The sequence below is a fragment of the Sus scrofa genome, chromosome 7, assembly GCF_054392235.1.
Source record: "Sus scrofa isolate SSC_HxYL_T2T_F1_AM1 chromosome 7, Sscrofa_HxYL_maternal_Yorkshire_Landrace_v2.0, whole genome shotgun sequence".
NCBI lineage: Eukaryota > Metazoa > Chordata > Mammalia > Artiodactyla > Suidae > Sus > Sus scrofa.
The window spans coordinates 132,853,874-132,877,495 of NC_139389.1; the positions used below are offsets into that span (position 1 = coordinate 132,853,874).

At 39.5% G+C, this 23,622-nt stretch overlaps 1 long non-coding RNA gene, 2 other non-coding genes and 1 pseudogene across 7 annotated transcripts in view; all 4 read left to right on the forward strand.

Annotated features, from left to right (window-relative positions):
- Positions 1-23,622, forward strand: part of LOC102163738 (uncharacterized) — a 236,099-nt gene that overhangs the window by 14,563 nt on the left and 197,914 nt on the right. For 3 of the 5 annotated variants that reach the window (XR_014811404.1, XR_014811402.1, XR_014811405.1), the window contains exons 6-8: positions 18,894-18,982; positions 21,509-21,679; positions 23,151-23,227. This is a non-coding gene — a long non-coding RNA (uncharacterized LOC102163738). The remainder of the gene's footprint in view (positions 1-18,893; positions 18,983-21,508; positions 21,680-23,150; positions 23,228-23,622) is intronic. The other 2 variants (XR_014811401.1, XR_014811403.1) reach the window with 1 other exon arrangement.
- LOC146401929 (small nucleolar RNA SNORD113/SNORD114 family) lies at positions 713-784 on the forward strand. Its single transcript, XR_014811717.1, has one exon. It is a non-coding gene; the product is annotated as a small nucleolar RNA SNORD113/SNORD114 family (small nucleolar RNA).
- Positions 20,210-20,284, forward strand: LOC146401930 (small nucleolar RNA SNORD113/SNORD114 family). Its single transcript, XR_014811710.1, has one exon. It is a non-coding gene; the product is annotated as a small nucleolar RNA SNORD113/SNORD114 family (small nucleolar RNA).
- LOC146401931 (small nucleolar RNA SNORD113/SNORD114 family) lies at positions 21,934-22,011 on the forward strand (annotated as a pseudogene).

The following is a 23,622-nucleotide window of genomic DNA, read 5'->3' on the forward strand; positions in this document are numbered from 1 at the left end:
TTGAAAATGAAATGAATAAGTGAAAGAACGTGTTAAATAAAAGTAAGGTAAAGCTAGGATTATTTGTAAGAATGTGCCATGACACTAGATTTGAAATCTATCCAGTTCCACAAATGTTCATGAAAATAATTAGTCGGCTATTAACTAAGAGTCAGAAGTGTACTTCTAATATTTAAAAGTCTTACTCTTGGAGTTCCTGTCATGGCTCAGTGGTTGGCGAATCTGACTGGGAACCATGAGGTTGCAGGTTCGATCCCTGGCCTTGCTCAGTGGGTTAAGGACCTGGCGTTGCCATGAGCTGTGGTGTAGGTCACAGACACGGCTTGTATCCTGTGTTGCTGTGGCTGTGGCATAGGCCGGCAGCTGTCGCTTCAATTCGAACCCTAGCCTGGAAACTTCCATATGCCACGGTTGTGGCCCCAGAAAGCAAAAAAATAAAAGTAAACAGAACAAAAACCGAAAACAATTTATGATGTTGATATAAAGCACAGCTGTTGATTAATCCATCCTTGCAATACAGAGGTGCATTGAAAAAAATCATTAAATGTATTAGTTCTGTGGGCCAAGTGCGGATAGACTTAGCTTAGTAACAGTCATTCATCTTGGTCTTGGCGTTTATGATTTATGGATATTGATTGTATTATAATTTATGCATGTAAAAGTGATCTAGAAAGGAAGATAGGAGTGAAGAAGACAAAAAAAAAGCCAAGTCTGGATCAATGATGAGAATTCTGGGGTGTCTGAATTAAGTATTCTGATTAAACTTGATAGCTCTGAGGTCATGATAAGAAGAGATCTAGTTATATTCCCTCTGTGGTGAAGATGCTTGTGGCGTAAGATGGGAATATTTAGTCCGGGCTTAATAGATGCAAACTATTGCATTTGGAGTGGATAAGCAATGAGATCCTGCTGTATAGCCCAGGGAACTCTATCTAGTCGCTTGTGATGGAGCAGGATGGAGGGTCACGTGAGAAAAAGAATGTGTGTATATGTGTGACTGGGTCACTTTGCTGTACAGTAGAAATTGACAGAACGCTGTCAACCTACTGTAATGGAAAAAATAAAAAATCATTTCATAAAAAAAGAAGGGAATATTTAGGATCCTGTTCTTGGGCTACGTGTTCCTTGGGTATGGATTTTTTTTTAAAATAAATGAAATAATGCATGAAGAAAGACATGGAAGAATGAACGAAGATAAGGAAAGCCATACATTATTCAACGGTGCGAGTGTGTTTTCAAATATTTCCAAAGCACTGAGGTCTAGGAAAATAAATATATTAAGCTTTTCCCTCTTGCAGCAGGAAGCAGATAGACAAGCATGCCCAGGATTGAATGTTGTCGTTACGGATTGATGGGGGCTTGCTGATGATTTTTAAGCAAAGGGCACAATGTTTGCCCAAATAATTACTTAACTATCTAATAGACAAAAAGAACAATCATGGGCGAATGATGAGAATGTGCCCCATAATAAGAGTTATGATTGACTTAAGATGGTTTAGCTGTGAGTATATGATCACGTTAATATTATTGGAAAGTTTTTGTCCAGTGAGTTATAATTACCACAGTGACATATTATAATTATATATTGTTATTAGAGAGTGAATAGATTCATATTTTCCTTCGAAGATGCAAATCACACACCAGTGAGGAGCTGTATTATGAAATAAGAATAATGATTATCCTGTTTTGCACAGTTGATTTCCATACTTAAAAAAATCCTGGGCTTCTCCCATTTTGCATAATGCGCACATAGGCAGATGCACATAATAGTATTTTGTTTCTGGGTTGCTGCCCATTTTAGCATTTCCCCCTTTTTTTTACATAATGAGCAGCTGGTGCACTTAGTCCGTGAGTCATTAAATGAATGAATGAGTGCGTGAGTGGATGCAGAAAGCAGTCAAAGCATGGACCACAAAACAAGGAGTAAAAGGCATCCAGCCTGCATCAGAGAGATTCCTTAGAAGAGAAATTTGACTTTACTTGCGTAGAGGGAAAAGTTCTGACCTATGGGTCAGGCAGTGCATTCAGTGGTGCTCATTCTGTTGCCGGAAATGAAAATTACATAAAAGAGGGGTATTCTCAGGCCAAGGAAACGAAGCAAGTGTTAGGGCCAGTCTAGAAGCCTACACGTCGTATCCTCGCAACACCCCTCAATTTACGGTTTTGCGTTATTTTTCGAGCCTCCTTTTACCTCAGAATTCACACACCGTGGCTAATTTAATCATATCTGACGAAGAAGAGCTTGGCTGATGCTTCTGTGTTTAAGAAGCATAAATACCAAGTTGGGTAACATTCAAAGCTTCTGTGCCTGGTGAGGAGAGTTTGTTCCTGGGAGTTGACGGAAATATTTCAGAACATAGCTTCATAAAAGTATCAAATTAAAGAATGATGGCCATTACCGATGATGGGAACAGCTGATGAGCCACAGACAAGGATGTTTAATTTAATTCTGACAGCGGAGGACTCCTACAGAAAGATGGAAGGGGTTTCACACGTTTTCAGAAGTGTTTGCTCTTCTCCTTTATGCTAACATGACAGTTGATACCAACATCTTTCCCCTGAAAAGATCTCAGCGGGAGGGAGCGTGCACGGTCTACGGGGAGGGTCATTGCAAAAAGAGATCTAATGTTAGCTCTATGGGAAACGAGCACATTGACGGATCCTGGTAACATTCAAGGATCTTCTGTTCCAGACTTTGGAAATTATATGATTGTGTTATTATCGGTGATTGTGTTATTATTGGTGTAGTGAATGAATCAATAAGCAAAGGGATACAGGGTTGAGGACAAAGTGCAAAGCTTGCATCAGTGATGACTTCTAGGAGGCCCCATTGCAGCACAGTGGTAGCAAAGAACCTGACTGGTACCCACGAGGATGCCAGTTCGATCCCTGGCCTTGCTCAGTGGGTTAAGGATCCAGGGTTACTGTGAGCTGTGGTGTAGGTCACAGATGTGGCCCGGGTCCCTCATTGCTGTGGCTGTGGTATAGACTGGCCGCTGCAGCTTTTTGACCCCTAGCCTGGGAACTTCCATATGCTGCGCGTGTGGCCCCCCCAAAGACAAAAAAAAAAAAAAAAGATAAATAAATAAAAACAATGACTCCTAGAGTGGTGATTGGGTCTGAATCCAAAATTGTAATTAATTCCTTTCTTGAAACCTGTGGTCCATTGTGGAAAAAAAGAGGCGTAGGGTAAACTTTTGGGGAAGTGAACTTATGAAAGGATAAAGAAAGAATTTGCAAATGATGGAGATGGGGAGAGCACGGTCGACCAATTAGGAAATGAGGTAATAAAACAAAGGTTATTTGCAGTCCCTGTTTGAAACCCTGGGTCTGTAGGTAAATAGGTTAAAGCTCTGCAGCCTTCCCTAGGGCCAATATGGAAAGAGATCCCCAAGAATCCAGCTTGCTGCTCTCATTGCTTGGCTGGTGGTTTCAGTTAGAAAAGGACAAAAAGGAAGTTTACATAAACAGTTGCTTAAGTACTCATTTTATTGAGAGAGGGCCAAATATGAACCAATGTTGGGAATTTTGATCAGCGTTGAATACGACCAGAGTTGTGATGAATCTAACTCTATGCACTGAGTTTTGTTTTTAAGAAACATCACAAGAGAATTTAGTCGTTTTCATGGGGCGTGAGCATGAAGCAGGATCTTCACTGCTCTGATCTAGTATCTCGGTTTTCCTTGATATTGATATATTGTTATAAGAGAGTGAGGGAATGCATTTTAGGAGGTCCTGCCATGGCACAGGGGGTTAAGAGTCTGACGGCAGTGGCTTGGGTTGCTGTGGAGGTGTGGGTTCAATCCCCAGCCCAGTGCAGGGGACTGAAGGATTTGGCACTGCAAGCCACGCTGCAGCTGTGGCTTGGATTCAGTTCCTGGCCCAGGAACTTCCATATGCTATGGATGAGGCCATAAAACTGGGAAAGAAAGCACGCAACAAATGAAAAGAGACCCCGGTACCTCCTTGTAGTTTTGATTTGCATTTCTCTAATAATTAGTGAGGTTGAGCATCTTTTCATGTGCCTGTTGGCCAGCCGTATGTCTCCTTTGGAGACATGTCTATTTAGGTCTTCTGCCCATGTTTCGATTGGGTTGTTTGTTTTTGTGTTGTGGAGTTGTATGCATAAGCAGTGAGGACATACTGTACAGCACAGCAAACTATATTCCAACTCTTGGGATAGAACACGATGGAAGAGAGTGTGAGGAAAAAAAATGCATGTACATGTGTGATCGGGTCACTGTACTGTACAGCAGAAATTGGCACTACGCTGTAAATCAACTGTATTTTAATTAAAAAAAAAACAAAGAGAGTGAAGGAATGCATTTTATATATAGATAAATTACTCCAAAGAAGGCCCAGGAAGGGCCAGTAAGGAACATGTATTTTGAACCAAAGTCGGTGATTATTCCTGCTGTACCCCGATGCCATCCAGTTAAAGACAACCCTGGGTTCCTTCCGCTTTGGCTAAAGTACACATAGAAATTTACAAGGAGCAATTCTTGAGAAAAATGGGTAAATAATTCGTTCGTTTCATGCCTAATTATGCACATGAATAAATCAATGGATCCTGGACATCTAAAGCGTGACACTGGTGTGAACGGGTGAGAATATCGTAAAACCAAGATGTACGTTTCTCCAGTTTTGCACAAGTGAGAGCCATTAACAGCAATTACCCAGCTGTTAAATTTATGGATGGGGAGTTTGTAGACACATATTTATGATAGATAAGGGTTTTTGTTCTCATGTTGGCATTCACTGTATTATTTCAAAATAAAGATGAAATGAGCCGGTAAATAAGGAGTGCCATTCTTGGGCAGTGGTGAGATTATTAAATGACCCAAGTTTATAATTAGGCTAATACTGCAAGACTAATTTCTGTTAAAGAAAATCCAACCTAGGCTCGCTCTTTCTTTTGCAAGTCTGCGTTTTCACCGAGTGAACATACTGCAGATGCCTCAGTCATTACCTAGTGCTAGGGATCTTGGCTTTTACAAACTCTGTGGTTTAAGGACGGAGAGAGTGATGTGAGGAGCACAGTTTGTGTTCTTAGTTGGGAGATTGGTTCCTGGGTGTGGCTTAAATTTTTCAAAGTAATCAAACCAAATAACACCAATAGGTACCAGAATTGGGATTTATAATCACTCTGATTTAGTTCTCCTAAAGTCCAATAAATAAAAGGTGCAGGCAGGGAACGCTATTCAATACCTGTGATAAATCATAATGGAAAAGAATATGAAAAAGAATATATACGTGAGTGTAACCGACTCGCTTTGCTCGTGCAGCAGAAATTAACATGACATTGTACATCAACTCTTCTTCGATAAAGTGTTAAAAAAGATGCAGGTGTTTCCCTCATTTTCAGGGCCGCTTCACATTGGGTTTTATTTTCGCACTGCAATTCATTTAAGTAATGTTTCACTGATAAAGATTTAAGCTAGTGATTTTCCGAAAGAGGAGCACATAGGCAGATGGACAAAACCATTGACGTTTTAGTTACGGAGTAAGATTATGGTCCCTGTAGTTGTTCACTGCATCATCTTTAAATGAAAAGGGCTGAGCATGGACCAATGGAGCTGATGTGAAGCAAGGATGCTAATTTAAATGTGCAAAACCCACACACACACACACACACAGAGATACACTTGCATGTATATATTGCATTGTATATATATGTATACATTGCAAAACATGTTCTTGTCTATCAGCAGCGTGGAAAATGGCAGATAGACAGTTATTAGTGATATTCGAGGGTGTTGTTCTTTGGGCTTTTTGATGTATAAAAATTGATTATATAATTATTCACTATATAATTATTCACTATCGATAAAGGAAGGAATGAACAATGCTTAAAAAAGGAAGAAGAAGATGTTCTATATAGATGAGTGTTCTGAGAGGTGTCAATCAAAGATTTTGATTAAGCTCTATAACTTTGAGATTCATTAGAAAAAAGAAATTTGTTTCCTTTGGGGAAGAGGGGCTTGCAGCAAAAGTAATAAACAGCAAAAGTAATAAACAGTCACAGATGTTCCTGAGCTTTAGTTCTTTGTTTTTTTTTGTTTGTTTGTTTTTTTGTTTTTTTTTTTTTTTTAGAGCTGCACATGAAGGTTCCCAGGCTAGGGGTCGAATTGGAGCTACAGCTGCCGGCCTACACCACAGCTCACGCCAACACCGGATCCTTGACCCACTGAGAGAGGCCAGGGGTCGAGCCCGCAAACCTCATGGTTCCTAGTCAGGTTCATTAACCACTGAGCCACGATGGAAACTTGTTGAGCTTTAGTTCGTAATGACTGTGAAATGTATTGCAGGTGAAGCAATGCAAGAATAACGACGTGTAAGTGGACGATGACCAATGAGGCATGTCTGCAAGGAAACAAGGATTGCTATTAAATACACTATTTCCTGGGGGAGTTCCCCTTGTGGCTCAGTGGAAACGAATCCGACTAGTATCCATGAGGTCATGGGTTTGATCCCTGGCCTTGCTCAATAGGTTAAGGATCCGGCATTGCCATGAGCTGTGGTGTGATTCGCGGATGTGGCTCAGATCCTGCATTGCTGTGGCTGCAGTGTAGCCCGGCAGCTTTAGTTGCGATTTGACCCTTAGCCTGGGAACTTCCATATGCCCGCAGGTGCGGCCCTAAAAAGACAAAATTATTGCAAAAAATAGGTTGCAGACGTGGCTTGGATCCTGCGTTGCTGTGGTGTGGCTGTAGCTCTGATTGGACCCCTAGCCTGAGATATTCCATATGCCATGGGTGTGGCCCTAAAAACACACACAAAAAAATGATTTAAATATGTGCCTAATTGAAAGAAGGCCAAGTATGGCCTGAGAATATAAGCTGCAGGATGAAATCAGTTCTTTTCACGGACTATGATTTAAGAAAACAAGAAGGTGTCTAAAAAGTTACTCCTGTGAGCAGTGGTCATGTTGTCTTCGTTGATGGGTATTAGTCTATCTTCTTGGCCAGACTCTTGGCCTGCATTCATTTTGAATGTGTTTCTAACAGTGAATGAATGAATGAGTTCATATTTCGGTCAATTTTTTAAAAGAAGGTAGAACATAGGTCAGTGAGAAGCAGGTGCCATAAAATGAAGAGACTGATTAAACCATTTTAGATGAAAAAAAAAAATCCCACATTGGACAAATCTGTTTTATCAGCAGGTGCATGAAATGGTATTTCACTTCTGGAGACGGGCGGGTTTTTAAGTGAGTCAAGTGATCAAATTATTTTTGACTATTTCTTTTTTTATTATTGTATTTTAAAATTTTTCATTCAAGTATAGTTGATTTATAGCCTTGTGTCAATTTCTGCTGTGCAGCTAAGTGACCCAGTCACACATGTACATGCATTCTTTTTCTCATTCCATCTTCCATCATGCTCTATCCAGAGAGAATGGATATAGTTCCCTGTGCTATACAGCAGGACCTCATTGTGTATCCATTCTTTTGTGTGCGTGTGTGTGTTTTAGGGCCACACCCATAGCGTATGGAGGTTCTCAGGCTAGGGGTCCAATTGGAACTGTAGCCACAGCAACGCGGGATCCGAGCTGCGTCTGTGACCCACACCACAGCTCACGGCAGCCCTGGATCCTTACCCCATGGAGCAAGGCCAGGGATCGAACCTGCATCCTCATGGATGCTAGTTGGGTTTGTTAACCGCTGAGCCATGACAGAAACTCCCTGCTTATCCATTCTTATGTTCTAGTTTGCATCTATTGCCCCCAAACTCCCCATCCATCCCACCTCTCCCCCCTCCCTCTCAATAAGAGACAAACACGAGTGAGTCAGTGAATGAAAAATTAGGGTAAATCTTGGACCTGTGTGTCATGGCACTCTCTAAGCAATGCATGAATACATTTCTTTGAAAGAGATGAATGAGGCTGGGAACTATGTCGTTAGGGGATAGATAAATCAATAGTGTACTGGTTACATTAATTATTCTTGTGTTAGGTGGTAGATTTAACAGCATTCACTACATTCATTAAAAATTAACCAGTAAACAAGTCAATATATAAAAAGTCAGTAATGAGAATGTGATAGGAACCAAGGTTTATGATTAATCTAGTACCTCATGACTGCAGCTCGTTAAAAAAGTTAAATTTATGCGGTGCCATTTTCTATAGGAATGTGCATTTTACTGAACAGACTACAAATACTATAGCTGATTTAATTTATTCCATTACAATAAAGATTTTAGTTTTTGTCTCTGGGGGTAAGGAGCCTAGAGATTGTGGTAGATAAAAGTCCTGATTCATGACCTTGGCAATGGTGGCTTGTTCGTCATGACATTATGTTAAATAAATAAATCCTGAATATGTAAATAACATCAGAGGATGCCATGCAGAGAGCAAAAGTGGTAATTGGCCGAATTTTACGATTGATCCAATTAAGGGCCACTGAGGTCCATTAGAATGATAGAGGTTTTTATTCATGTTCAGAGTTTTTTGTATTATATTTTGTGCCAGGGTTAATTTCAACCTTTCCTCAGTGATAAAGATCTAGGGAGGTGATAGGCGAGAAGATAGCATCAGAGTCCTCATTATGAGATATGATGGTGGTTGGCTGATCATTGTATTTCATTAGTTATTTAATGCTGGGTGACAAATTACCTCCAACTGAGTTGCTTTAGAAACAGTAAATATTTGTTACCTGTCACAGTTTCTCTAGGACAGGAATCCAGGAGAGACTTAGTGGACAGTTTTGTCCCAAGGTCTCTTGTGAGGTTGCAGATAAGATGTCAGGTAGCGTTGCAGACGTATGAAAGCTTGGGCTGCTTCCAAGCATATATGGAAGATCTGCTTCCATGGCTCACTCACATGGCTAGAAAGTTGGTGCCGGCTGTGGGTTGGGAGGCTGCAATTTCTTCCCCCATGGACCTCTCCTCTGGGCTGCTGGAGGATCCTTACAACACGGCACCGACTTCCCACAGAGCAGTCAATACCGGAGAGAGGAAGGCAGACATCTCAGTGTGCTTATAGCCTGGACTCAGAAGTCATGCACCGTCACTTCCTCAGGTATTTTGGGTCATGGAGGCCAGGCCTGGTTTCATATGGGAGGAGATGGCACGTGGCTGTGAATACCAGGAGTCAGGGATCATGGGGCACCATCCCGGTGGCTGGCTACCACATGTACCATCTTTCATACATGGAAAAATCAGATAATGAAGGGCAAGTACGGGTCAGAGTGTACATATGGGATTGTTGTGAAACAAGGAAGCAGATAACCTGTCGGTACAATGCTGGGACCCTCTGCACAAAAGAGGTCGTCTCTTAGTAGCGTGGAAGACGAGCCGATATATGTACAGCTTAGTCATAGTCTAGGATGTTATTCTTAGTTTTGTTTTGATTTTTATACACTGAGTGCATTATTATTAGGGACTTAATGGGGGACTCAGTAAACAAAGGTATGCATGAATGGAAAAGGAGCCAAGTGTGGACCAATGAAGATCTGGGGTGTCTGAACTAATGATTTTGATTAAATCCTTAACTTTGAGGTCAGAGACTTGGTTAATGCCTAGGTGGTAAATGAACTCAGAGCAGAAGTGAGTAATACTCAGGATTTTGTTCTTAGGCCATTAAGGTTCATATGTCTGAATTGTACCGTAAGGGAATGAATAAATAAATGTTTATAAACTAAGACAAGGAAAGCCCTATGTGGGCCAATGATGAGAATGTTTAATATATTTATTATTATTATTATTAATACATTTCTCAAGGACTCATTTGCAACATAAATCTATTTGGATAAGTAGCATATAGAGATAAGTACTTGGACATCAATGTGATTGTTCTGCATTATTTGGGATGTGCCGGTTGCATATTGAAAAATAAGAAGTGGGGATTGGAGTTCTTGTTGTGGCTCAGCGGAAATGAATCTGACTAGCATCCATGAGGACGCAGGTTCGATCCCTGGCCTTGCTTAGTGGGTTAAGGATCCGTCATTGCCAGGAGCTGTGGTGTAGGTTGCAGACGTGGCTCGGATCCTGCGTTGCTGTGGCTGTGGTGTAGACCAGCAGCTGTACCTCATATTCGACCCCTAGCCTGGGAACCTCCATATGCCAGGGATGTGGCCCTGAAAAGACAAAAAAAAAAAAAAAGTTATGATCTTTTGGTTATGTCTGCAAGCAACAAGCACATGAACAGCTGTCAATACCATTCAGTTTTCTGATTCAGTTTGGATGTTCAAGGGTGTTAATGATATTGTGAGTGAATGTTTGGATACATTCATCTTTCAACCAATTATTTTCAAAACGATAAAGTGGGATTTCTCAATCTTCTGCTGTTGCATCTGGGGCCAGATACTTCGTTGTTGTGGGAGGTGGTCCTGAACGTTGTAGGATGTCTAATACCTTCGCTGACTTCTACTAACTAGGTGCCGTACTGACTCCCCTCTTCCACTGTGACAGTCAGAGACACCTCGACATCGGCAAGTGACCGCTGGGGGCAGTGTTGCCCCCACTGAGAAGCATCAGGGTGAGACTTGGACCAGTGAGGTGCCTGTGCAGAAGCAATGTAACTCATTTGTGCTGGGGTTTCTTACTGATAAAACCAGGCTCTTACCACTTATCTCAGGTTCGTTTGTTGAGTTGCCTCTAATTGCGTGGCAATTTGAATTGTTGATGGATTAACCATGTGTGTTTTCTCTGGAAAAATAAATTGTTGTTCAAATTACTCATAAGTGCAAAAGTAAATGAATAAATGGATAAATGAAGAAACAAATATGTAGAGTAGGGTTGAGGATGGACTACTGGTGAAAATGTGCCACGAAAGAAGTATTTGAATTGATCCAATATGGCTCAAGTGGGATCTATTATTAGGAAAAATGCTCTAGATTCTTACCATGTTGAAAGAGAGTTCATTGAAAGATACTCAGAGTCATCATTTCATATTCTTCTTTGTTTGTTTTTTCTTTTTTGGCCTTATATGGCACATGGAGTTCTTGGGCCAGGGATTAGATCCAAACTGCCCTTGTGACCTATGCTGCAGAGGGGGCAATGCCAGATTCTTTAACCCACTATGCTGGGCTGGGGCTTGAACCTGTGTCCTGGAGGAGCAGCAGAGATGCTGCGATCCTGTTGCACCAAAGCAGGAACTCCATTTCATATTCTTGTGTTGAGTGTGGGATACGTCAATAAATATTATGCTAGGCCGTTGATTAAAATGTGGCATGAATCAAAGTTTATGACTGATGTAGTGTAGTCTTACTAATGACCCTTGAAGAATTCCAGTGTAGACTCAGGTTCATTTTAAAATTCACTTTCACTCCACACGATGGTTCCACCAAACTGGACTTAATTATCTTCCCTTGGTGCAAATCTTGGCGGTCATTTCTGTGGCTCACAGGCGTTAAACACAGATCTAAGTAATAGTTAAAGTTCATGTTCTTGATTTGGGGAGTTTTTTCGTGTTTATGTCAGAGAAGTAAATAAAAATTACTGTGCATTGACCAGTGATAGAAATGTATTATGAGCAAAGCTAAAATTAGGTGACTCCAATTCAGCTCAGGTTAGGCTATTAAAGAAAGTAAGATGGAGGACATTTTCGTCACTTTCAGAGTGGATTACTCTTCCACTTTATTTTTGCATCATAGCTAATCTAAACGTCCTCAAGTGACCTAGGCTGTTGATTCTTCAGTGGGAGCCCATAAGATGATGGATTTTGTCAGGGTTCCTGCTGGAGGATAAAGATGGTGGGTTCACAGTCATTTATTGTATGATATTTAAAATATGGACACTTTATTATTTATTCATGTTTGCTTTTTAGGACTGCACCCACAGCACATGGAAGCGCTCAGACTAGGGTTCCAGTCGGAGCTATAGCTGCTGCTCTACACCACAGCCACAGCAAAGCCATATCTGAGCTGCATCTGCCACCAACGCCACACACAGCTCATGGCAGTGCCAGATCCTCTAAGCCACTGAGCAGGGCCAGGAGTTGAACCTGCATCCTCATGGATACGAGTCAGAGTCGTTTCCACTGTGCCACCACGGGAACTCCTGAATATGGACACTTTAAATGAAAAGGAGTAAATTCGTGCCAGCAATGAGGATAGGGTTTCTAAAAAGCGAGAAGCAAGGATGTTAATTAATCCACGTGTGTGACATTGAGATACCTTTGTTGATCGAACAATTTCAAGGTTCTTAATTTTGGGATCTCTGTGTGTCGATTTTCCTTTTGTAGTGAAGCAGTGAATGAATGAATCCATCAAGGTGCAGGTGAATGAAGCAAAGGAGTGTCAAGTCTAGACCAGTGACTAATATCCCGGGGTGTCTGAATCTGCAATTTTGATGAAGCCTTATAGCTCTGAGATCTATTAGAAAAAGAAAATTACCCTATTATCTCTGTGGGAAATGATCATATAGCAGTAGAGAGGAAGTGTCAGTTCTTATCCTTTGTCTGCTGAAGTTCTTGAGTATAGATTATATTTTAAGGAAATCAGTGTGTGAATAAAATATGTAAATGAGGGAAGACAAGGAGGGCCTCGAATGGGACCAATTATGAGAGAATGTAATTAAATAAGGAACAAGACTAATACAATTTGGAAGTGCTGAGTTCCAATAAAATTAAATAGATCCAGGGTCTTACACTTCTGAATAAGAACCGTAAAAGACAATTGTATGTGAGAGTCATACAACGTTGCAATTAACGAGTGGCAGTTTTTTTTTTTTTTATATGTTGCCTCCTTTTCTATAAGACTTCATTTTTGGGGAGCAGTTTTAGGTTCGTGGCAGAATTGAGCTGAACATATGCGCATAGAACTTCTCCCCCCATCGTCAACATCCCACACTAGAGTGAGGCATTTGCCTCCGCTGATGAGCCTTCATTAACACATCATTAGCACCCAAAGTCCGTAGCTGACGTCGGGGTTCGCTCTTGGTTGTAAGTGAAATCTGTGCCTCTGGACAGGTGTGTAATGACGGGGATCCATTATCGTGGTAGACAGAATGTTTCGCTGCCCTGAACATCTGTGCTCTGCTCATTCATCCTTGCCTCCCTTCCAACCTCTGGCAACCTCTCCATTAACTGTCACCCTCGTTTTGCCCTTTTCCCAATGTAATGGGGTTGGAATTATATAGCGTGCTGCCAAGTCATATTGGTAGCTCATTTCTTTTTCGTGCTGAATAATCTTCCTTTGTTTTGTTTTGATGTAACAGTTTATTTATCTATTCATGTATTGAAGGATGTCTTGGCTCCTTCCAAGTTTTGGCAATTATGACTAGAGCTGCTATAAATATCCATGTGCAGGTTTTTGTATGGACATAAGTTTTCAGCTCCTTTGGGTAAATACCAAGGAATGTGATTTCTGGATCGTATGGTAAGAATATGTTTAGTTTTGTAAGAAGCTGTCAAATACATATTCTGCTTGGTCTGTAGTGGTATCTCATTTTAATTTGCATTTCCCTCATGACATGATGCTGAGCATCTTTTCATAGGCTTATTTGCCATCTGTATATCTTCTTTGGTGAAGTGTCTGTTAAGATCTTCGATTCATTTCTTAATCCAGTTGTTTATTTTCTTATTTGTTGATTTTTGCTTGTTTTGAATAATCATTTATCGGATATGTCTTTTTCAAATATTCTTTCCCCGTCTATGGCTTGTAATTCTTTTGGAAGTTTCTTTGCAGAGCAAAAACTTTTACATTTAAGGAAGTTCAGCTTATCAGTTATTTCATATATCATGTCTTTGGTGTTGTGTTTAAAAAGTCATCGCCAAACACAAGGACAGCTAGATTTTCTCCTATGTTTTCTTCTTGGGGTTTTATTGTTTTGCATTTTACATCTGGGCCTATGATCCATTTTGAGTCAGTTTTTGAGACGGGTGTAAGATCTGTGTCTTGAATCCTTTTTCTTTCTTTCTTTCTTTTACTTTTTTTTAAATTTGGATGTCCAGCTGTTCCAGCACTGTTTCTTGAAAAGGCTGTCTTTGTTTCATTGTATTGCCTTTGATCCTTTGTCAAAGATCAGTTCGCTGTCTTTATGTAGGGCTTATTTCTGGACTCTCTGTTCCGTTCCGTGGTTCAGTTTGTGTATTCTTTCACTAGTTCCGCACACTGTCTTGATTATTGTACATCTTGAGGTCAGACAATGCCAGTGTTCCAACTTTGTTCTTCAATATTGTGTTGGCTATTCTGAGTTTTTTGCCTATTCAAATAAACTTTAGGATCAAAGTGTCTGCATCCACAAAATAACTTGCTGGGGTTTTCATAGGAATTGCTCTGAATCTGTAGATCATGTTGGAAAGGACTGACACCTAGATAATATTGTCTTCTTATCCATGAATATGGGATGTATTTTCATTTAGTTTTTCTTTGATTGTTTTCATCCGAGTTTTGTAGTTTTCCTCATACAGACCTTATACGTATTTGGTTAGATTTATACCTTTCACTTTTTGGATGCCAATGTAAACGATACTGTGCTTTTAATTTCAAATTCCATTTGTTCATTGATATTATATACAAAAGAAATTAACTTTTGTTTACTTACTTTGTATCCGCAGCCTTGCTACAATTGCTTATGAGTTCCCGGACTCTTTGGTCTGCTCCTTTGTGTTTTCTACCTAGATGACCATGTCATCTGTTAACAAAGACAGTTTTATTTCTTCCTTCACTAATAGTATACCTTTTATTTCCTTTTCTTCTCTTGTTGTGTTAGCTGTAACTTCTGGTTCCATGTCGAAAAGATGTGTTGAGAGGGAGCATCCTTACATTGTTCTAGATGTTAGTGGGGAAAGCTTCAAAATTTTCATCATGACATATGATGTTAGCTGCATAGGTTTTCTGTAGATATTCTTTGTCAAATTGAGGAAATTCCTTTCTATTCCTAGTTGACTGAGAGTTTTTTTAAAAAATTATGAATGGGTGTTTATATGATCACATGATTTTTCTTCTCTAGCCTTTTGATGTGATGGATTACTTTTGAATGTTGAACCAACCTTGCATAGTGGGATAAATTTCAGTTGATCCTATTGTATTTTTTTAAATACATTGTTGGATTCCATATGCTACTATTGTGTGGAGATTTCTGCATATATGTTCATGAGACATATGGTTCTGTAGTTTTTTTGTGATGTCTTTGTTTTTGGTATTAGGGTAATGCTGGCTTCACAGAATGAGTTAAGAAGTGTTTCCTTGGTTTCTATCTTCTGAAGGAGGTTTTAGAGAATTGGTATAATTTTTTCCTTCAATATTTGATAGAATCCATCTGTGAACCCACCTGGGTCTGGTGCTTTCTGTTAGGGTTTATTGATCAATTTCTCTGATAGATACAGTCCTATTCATATTGTCTATTTCTTCTTGTATGGATTTTGGCAAGTTGTGACTTTTGAGGAACTAGTCTCTTTCATCTAGGCTATCAAATTTTGGGGCATAGAGCTGTTCACAGTATTCTGTGACTATCCCAATGTCCCAGGGATCTGTCGTGCTTTCTCCTCTTTGATTTCTGATATTAGTGATTTGTATCCTCTCATTTTGTTTTCTTAGTTAGCCTGGCTAGCAACTTACTGCTTTTATTAGTATTTTCAAATTAACAGCTATTGGTTTCATTGGTTTTATCTGTTGATTTCCTGTGTTCAATTTCAGTGATTCTGCTCTAATTTTTTTTCTTTTTTTTTAATTTTACCCATGGCATGTGGAAGTTCCCAGGCCAGGGATTGAACCTGTGCCACAGCAGAAACCTGAGCTGCTGTAGTAACAACACTGAATCCTCAACCCGCTGTGCCACAAGGGGGCTCCTCTGCTCTAATTTTTATTATTATTATTATTTTTTTGGTCTGCTCACTCTGGATTTAGTTTGTTCTTTTTTTCCTAGTTTTCTAAAGTAGAAACGTAGATGACTGATTTTACATCTTTCTTTTTTCTTTAAATAAAAATTGTGTATATTTGAGGTGTGCAACATAATGTTTTGATATATATATATATATAGAAATAATTACCACAGTTAAGCTAATTAACATACTCATTTTCTCACTCACTTTTTTTTTTTGTCTTTTTGTTTTTGTGATCAGACCACCTGAAATCTACTCTCTTAGCAAATCTCCAGCCTACAGCTTGATATTACCATACCGTACATTAGATTTCTAGAACTTACTCATCTTACATAACAGCAACTTTGTGCCTTTGACCAATGTCTCCTTATTTGCTCTATCTCCTGCTCCTGGTAACTTCTATTCTCGTTTGCTTCTGTGAGTTCACCTTTTTTAGATTCCACATGTGAGCATTTTTCATTCTCTATCTGGCTTATTTCGCTTAGCATGATGTCTTCCATGCTTATCCATGTTGTTAAGAGTGACAGGATCTGCTTTTACCAGACTGAATAATATTTCACTATATATATGTGTGTGTGTGTGTGACAATATCTTTATCCATTCGTCTGTTAACAAACACTTAGGTCTTCTCTTCTAATATGTGCATTCAATGCTATAAAATTCTCCCCTAGCATTGTTTCTGCTGCATCTGTTTTTTTGAAACAGGAAACATTAACATCAATGGATAACTGATTGAGTATATGTCTCATTGAATGAGAAACACTTATGGACACAGCTTGATAATATGTCCTATTAAAAAATGTTAGGATTGATCAGATTGTGTTCTTTAAATTTTATTAACAATCCAAACGTGCTTTAGTCAGTTAATTGGTGACTAACAAACACATAGATGTTTGTATCATTCAGGATGTATGTCTAGTGTCTTTGAATTCACAGATATCAACATACTATTATAATTGAATGTATGAATAAAACCCTATCTTAATTCTTTAAAATAAGAGAAAACACAGATCATTAGTGACCACGTTTTATGAGACAATGATAATTATTAGTTTGAGTTTTTGCTACTGATATTTATATAGAGAAAAAATTCCTACTCTACTCCCATTTTTGGTGAGGGATATATGGTTCATTGCATAAGATAATATTTCTTTTCTGGATTTTACTGACTTGTTTACCATTTTGCTTTTCATATTATGAGCATAACTCATGCCATGAATAGTTAAGGAAATGAATAAGCGAAAGAATAAATGAACATATAGAATCAAGCAGGAGTCATCACTGAGAATGTGAAATAAAGATTTTTAAAGATGAGATTATGGTTGCCTTTTTTTTTTTTCTTTGTCTTTTTGCTATTTCTTGGGCCGCTCCAGTGGCATATGGAGGTTCCCAGGCTAGGGGTCCAATGGGAGCTGTAGCCACCAGCCTATGCCAGAGCCACAGCAACACGGGATCTGAGCCGCGTCTGCAACCTACACCACAGCTCACGGCAACGCCGGATCGTTAACCCACTGAGCGAGGCCAGGGATCGAACCCGCAACCTCATGGTTCCTAGTCGGATTCGTTAACCACTGCGCCACGACGGGAACTCCCTGGTTACTTTTTTTAAAATAGAAGTATAGCTGATAGATAATAATTTATAATTACAGGGGTACAAAATAGCAATTCGCAATGTTTAAAGGTTATATTCCATTTGTAGTTATTACAAAATGTCAGCTGTATTCTCTGTTGTATGATACACCCTTGTGGCTTGTTTTATACCTAGTAGTTTGTGCCTCTTCATCCCCAGCCCTGCATTGCCCTCCACTTTCCTCTCCCAACTGGTAACCACTAGCTTGTTCTCTATGTCTGTGAGTCTGCTTCTTTGTTTGTTTGTTTTATTCACTAGTTTATTGTAATTTTTAGATTCCACACATAAGTGATGTCGTCCTGTATTTGTCTAGCTCATTTCACATAATGCTCTCCAAGTCCATTCATGTTGTGGCAAAAGGCAAAATTTAAATCTTGGTGTATTTTTTTTGTTTTGCTTTGTTTTTTTTTGTTTTTGCTTTTCAGGGCTGTACTTGTGGCGTATGGAGGTTCCCAGGCTGGGGGTCCAGTTGGAGCTACAGCTCCTGGCCTACACCACAGCCACAGCAACATCAGATCTGAGCTGCATCTGTGACCTACACCACACAGCTCATGGCAACGCCAGATCCTTAACCCACTGAGCAAGCCAGAGCTCGAACCTACAACCTCATGGTTCCTAGTTGGATTTGTTTCTGCTGAGCCATGATGGGAATTCCAAAATTTCATTCTTTTTAATAGCAGAGTAGTATTCCATTATATAGACCACATCTCCTTTATCCATTTGTCTGTTGTGGGACACGTAGGTTGCTTCCATATCTTGGCCATTGTAAATAATGCTGCTCCTATGAACACTGGGGTGCGTGTATCTTTTTGAAGTAGTGAAAAGTATTTTTCTTTCTTTTTTTTTTTTTTTTAAGGATATATACCCAGGAGTGGAATTTTTGGACCACATGGTAGTTCTATTTTTAATTTGTTGAGGACCCTCTGTACTGTTTTCCATATGTTACGTTGCTACAGACAGTGTATGGGGTCCCTTTTCCCCACAGCCTCACCAACATTTGCTCTTTGTGTTCTTTTTGATGATCACCATTCAGACGGGTGTGAGATGATGGCTTGTGGTTTAGATTTGCATTTTCTGATGATTAGCATCTTCTTATGATGATGTTGAGCATCTTATGTGCCTATTGGCCACCTGCATGTCCTCTTTGGAAAAATTGCAATTCAGTTTTACACATTTTAAGTTGGTTTTTTTTTTTGGTTGTTGAGTTGTGTGAGCTGTTTATATATGTTGGATATTAACCCTGGTATTTGGACTTAAAGGTACCCAATTCTGCAAAAGTAGTATGCATTATTTTTTATTCTGTTAAAACTGTTAAAATATAAAGATATTTTTGATAAATATTACTCTTATTCCTATGTAGTGGTTTCAACAGAGGCTATAACGTCTAAAAGCAAAAGCAAAATATTGGTTTAATTAAAAAGGACCAAAGTTTATAACTGCCTATTTCTATGTAATTAACCTACATTTAAAATCTAGTTTAATTCTCCTTTTTCCTCCACAGAATGACCCCAGGACAGCACATTTACTCATTTTCTAAGGAACAAAATCTTAGCAGTTAGCTCTGTGGCTTAAGAACAGAGAGAAATTTAAGTAAGTAAGTCTCAAATTTCCCATTCTTGGTTAGGATTTTTTTTTTTTTCACGAACATTTAGTGGTATTTCAAAAGAATCAATTCTATCAAAGAAATTAAAATCCCATGTATGGATCAATGATGGGAATATGTTATGAATCAAAAATCATGTTTGCACAGCCTCGTAAGTTAACTATACTTCAATGAAACTTAAGTTCTTTTTTTTTTTTGTCTTTTTAGGGCCACACCCATGGCATATGGAGGTTCCCAGGCTAGGGGTCAAATCAGAGCTACAGCTGCCAGTCTACACCACCACCACAGCAACACAGGATCCGAGCCGCATCTGAGATCTACACCACCGCTCACGGCAACACCGGATCCTTAACCCGCTGAGTGGTGCCAGGGATCGAACCTGCGTCCTCATGGATGCTGGTCAGATTTGTTTCCACTGAGCCATGGCGGGAACTCCGTACTTCAATAAAACTTAAAAAGATCATTTTTAGTTCAGCACAGCAGAGGCGGGATTTCAGAAAGACAATGGTCATTTCTTTTATTTTTAGACCCATCAAGTATTACATTTTATGTTCCTCTGCAAATGACCAACATTCCCATATTGGTGTAGCGCCGGCTGGCTGGTAATTGTTTGTGTTGCAGGCCACCAGCCAGCGGAAGACGTTGTGTTTGAAAAGTGATTAAAGATGGTGGTTTCCTTTGCGGTACAGCAGCAGAAATCCATAGAACACTGTAAATCAACTGTCCTTTAACAAAACAAATTCTGGAAAGATAGAGGTTTCATCGCTTTTCATTGAAACATCTTTAAAACACGGGCACGTTGGGGTGAGGAGATGCAAACTTTTGCATTTGGGGTGGAGAAGCAATGAGATCCTGCTGTACAGCTTATGGAACTAGATCCAGTCGCTTGTGATGGAACAGGATGGAAGCTAATGTGCGAAAAAGAACGTATATATATGTATAACTGGGCCACTTTGCTGTACAGCAGAAAGGGGCAGAACATTGTAAATCAACTGTAATAACAAAATGGGCAAGTGAATTAACAGAAAGCCGCAGAAGGGCCAAGGATGAATGTGGCTTTGGTAAGAAGGATGGATGTTATTTGATCAAACATGTTCGCTGAGGTCCATTTTATAAAAGGAGGTATTGTTGCTGGAGTTTTATGATTACATTGTTCTTGGTGGATCAGGTAACAAGTCAGTAAGTGAAGAGGTAAAGGCAGAAAACCACGTGTCTGGATCGATGATGAGTACCATGGGGTATCTGAAACGGGAGTTTTGATTAAACCCATGTGGAATTCTGAGGTCCTGTTACAGAGACACGCAGCGAAACCCTTCCCTCTGTGGGACCTGAGTGCAGAGTGCATCGTGCTTCCACCTTTGTGGTTGTTATGGATGGGCTGTCTTTTTAGTATAAAGTTGACTCATAAATAAATAAAATGTATTAATCTGTGAAAAATATCCTAAGTCTGCTGCCTATGATTAAGAAATGTGATGGAACAGGGATTATGATTAAAATCTAGTTGAGAGTCTGTCCCCCATAAATTAGTCGTAAAGGCTCTTCCTGCTCCGGAAAGGAGTATACGGTCATTTGTATCTAACAGGTTTTGATCCGTGTGGGTGGGGGGTGGTTACTAAGGAAATGGAAATACATATACTTGTATAAATAGTTGTTTAGGTGACCCCATCCTCGAGAGCCCAACAAAGACCAGTGATGAGAAGGTTTTGCAAGACAATACTTCTAATTAAGCCAATCCTTTGTTCCCCACTGAATTTTATTAAAACAATAAGACTAGAAGGAAGTCTGTTATTTTCAAAGGCAGTGACTATTGATGGACATACATTTCGTTAAAAGTGTTCTTGTGTAGTGGATGGTCATAGGTGCACATATATTTGTATAAGAGGAAGAAGGTATAATTTTATACCTCAGTGTATTTTCGGAAAGTCAGCAAGCCACAGACCAGTTCAGGACACATGTTTTGAGAGGAGGACACGGATTCATCTTGTTTTCCGAGACAGATATTCGAGGAAACATCCTCAGCGCTTCCATTTTTTGGAAGGTGTGCCTGAACCTTTCCAAGTTCCAGCAACATCATTACGGGTTGGTATTTAACCATTTTGAGTTTTCCTTAGAAAAATAAAGACATGGTGTTATTATTCCCTGAATAACAAAATAAATCAGTAAATGACAGAATCCATAAATCTGTATGTGGAGAACTGGTGGTATTGTCCTATGAAATAAGTATGTCCACTTCTGCACAAAGAAGTCCAATAAGATGATGTGGGCTCTCTCTGTGGGCATAGCCGGTAAAGTCAGATGTCTCTAATTGTGGTTTTTATTTTGGGTGGCGCAGTAAATTCAGTGGTGGTCCCAGTATTTAATAGGAAAGAGTAAGTAAACAAAAGAGTGCCATTCTTAGGGAAATGAGGAGAAAGTGATAGGAAGCAGCGTTTCCTATTCATCTAGTCCTCTTGACAAATTTCGGCTTTAAATAACTATTGTTTTTAATAATAGGCTTTCTTTTTCCTTTGGAGTGCAAACACAGCAAGCTGATCTGATCCTTCTCTGACTGGGAAGACCCTGACTATTCTGGGACTTAGGAGATTAAAGGCCAAGGTGAGGAAGCATCAGTGTTGGTGTTATTACACCTGCTTTACCATAAGGACAAATCAGGCAAAAGGCAGAAGAGCAGGTGGACGCTAATGGTAAGTAAGAGGTTTCTATGGGGCTGGTGAGCTGATGAATCCCTATGTGTAAAACAGCCTTTTTGTGAAAGGCCACCGAGTCTGTTTGCTCTATGTGGATGGGGCAATGAACAGACCTTGGTTGTATTCAAGGCTTTTGTTCTCGGTTTTGTGTCATCAAATGTTATTGATTGTGTCATTATTATTTGTAAATCCATAAATGCATTGATCAGTTCAAGAAGGCGTACGTGGAGGAAGAGATAAAAAGCCATGTCTGGATCAATGATGCGTCTTGGTGGAGGTATCTGAATCCATAACTTTGATTACGCCCTCAGTGTAGCTCTGGGGTCCATTATAGAAAGAGAACCAGTCCATACTCTCTGTAGAAATTAGCTAGTAGAAGTTAGGAAAATTCAATACACTTGTTTCTGGGCTCTTACGGTTCTTGGATATGGACGGTATTATTTCGAGTGAATCAGTGCATGACTGAAAAAAAAAATGTAGGCGCTCCTGTTGTGGCTCAGTGGGTTGAGAACCTGACATAGTGTCTGTGGGGACGCAGGTTTGATCCCTGGCCTCGCTCAGTGGGTTAAGGATCTGCCGTTGCCATAAACTTCGGTGTAGGTTGAAGATGTGGCTTGGACCTGGTGGTGTTGTGGCAGTGGTGTAGGCTGGCAGTTCCAGCTTTGATTTAACCCCTGGCCTGAGAACTTCCATGTGGTGCAGGTGTGGCCTTAAAAAAATTAAATAAAAATAGGATTTCTTTATTTAAAAAAAGAGAAAGAAATGTGTATCTGAAAAACTAAGAGGCCTACTCATGGAACAATTAGTAGAGCACTATAATTAAATAAGTATTAATATTAATACATTTCTGCCGTGAAATGAACAGGTTTAGCCTGTAATCCTCTTTCACATGGAACATATTTGTATCTGTAGTTAAGAGGCATTGTTTTGAATTTTGGTAGTTTGGTATTTTTTTTTAAGTTAAGAAAAGGAAAAGTGGGAGTTCCCATCCTGGCGCAGTGGAAATGAATCCGACCAGGAACCATGAGGTTGTGGGTTTGATCCCTGGTCTTGCTCGGTGGCTTGAATCCCATGATGCTGTGGCGTAGGCCAGCAGGTGTAACTCGAATTTGACCCCTAGCCTGGGAATCTCCATATGCCGTTGATGCAGCCGTAAAAAGCAAAAAAATTAAAAATTAAAAAAATAAAAAAAGGAAGAAAAGGGAAAGCATTTGCATTAGTCAATAATCCATTAAACAGCCATCTGCTTAGCTGATGTTTATACATGTGGGTATTTGTAATCGTTACAGACCTTAATCTTGGGCTATGTGGTGGACTTAACAGTGTTATTATATTATTCTCAGCAAGGAATTCAATACTGAATTAGTAACAAATTACATTTTTGAGCCTAAGTTTATTGTTATCTAATTCTGCCTAACAATCATTAAAAAATCGAAATCTGGTCTAAATCTGCTTTTTTCTTCCCCAGAGTGAACAGAGAATGGCTGATTTAATCATTTAATAAAGAATTGCTATCATGAGCGAGCAGCATAAAGTCTAATATAAGTAAGTCCCCTGGTTCACATTCTTCGTTTGGGTGGCTTATTCATGGGTATTAGCTGAAGAATTCCAAAGTTATAATTATGTGCTACATACATGAAATATATAAACATTTCACGTTTGGGCCAGTGATGGGAATGTGTCACCAACCAAAATTATGTTTAATCTAAATCACCACAACTCGGGTCCTTTTAAAAGAGGATAAAAGTTATCGAATTTGTTCTTCGAGCAGTTTAATACTGTTCTTTATTTTTCACGATGGCTGATTTAACTAATTGCATATGGGTAGAGGGACTGATAACTCTTGGGGGCAGCCCAGAGGTGATTAAAGATGGTGGCTTCATTATTTTTTACTGCGCCTTCTTTGACGTACAGATGAATTAAATAAAAGAAGGCCCCAC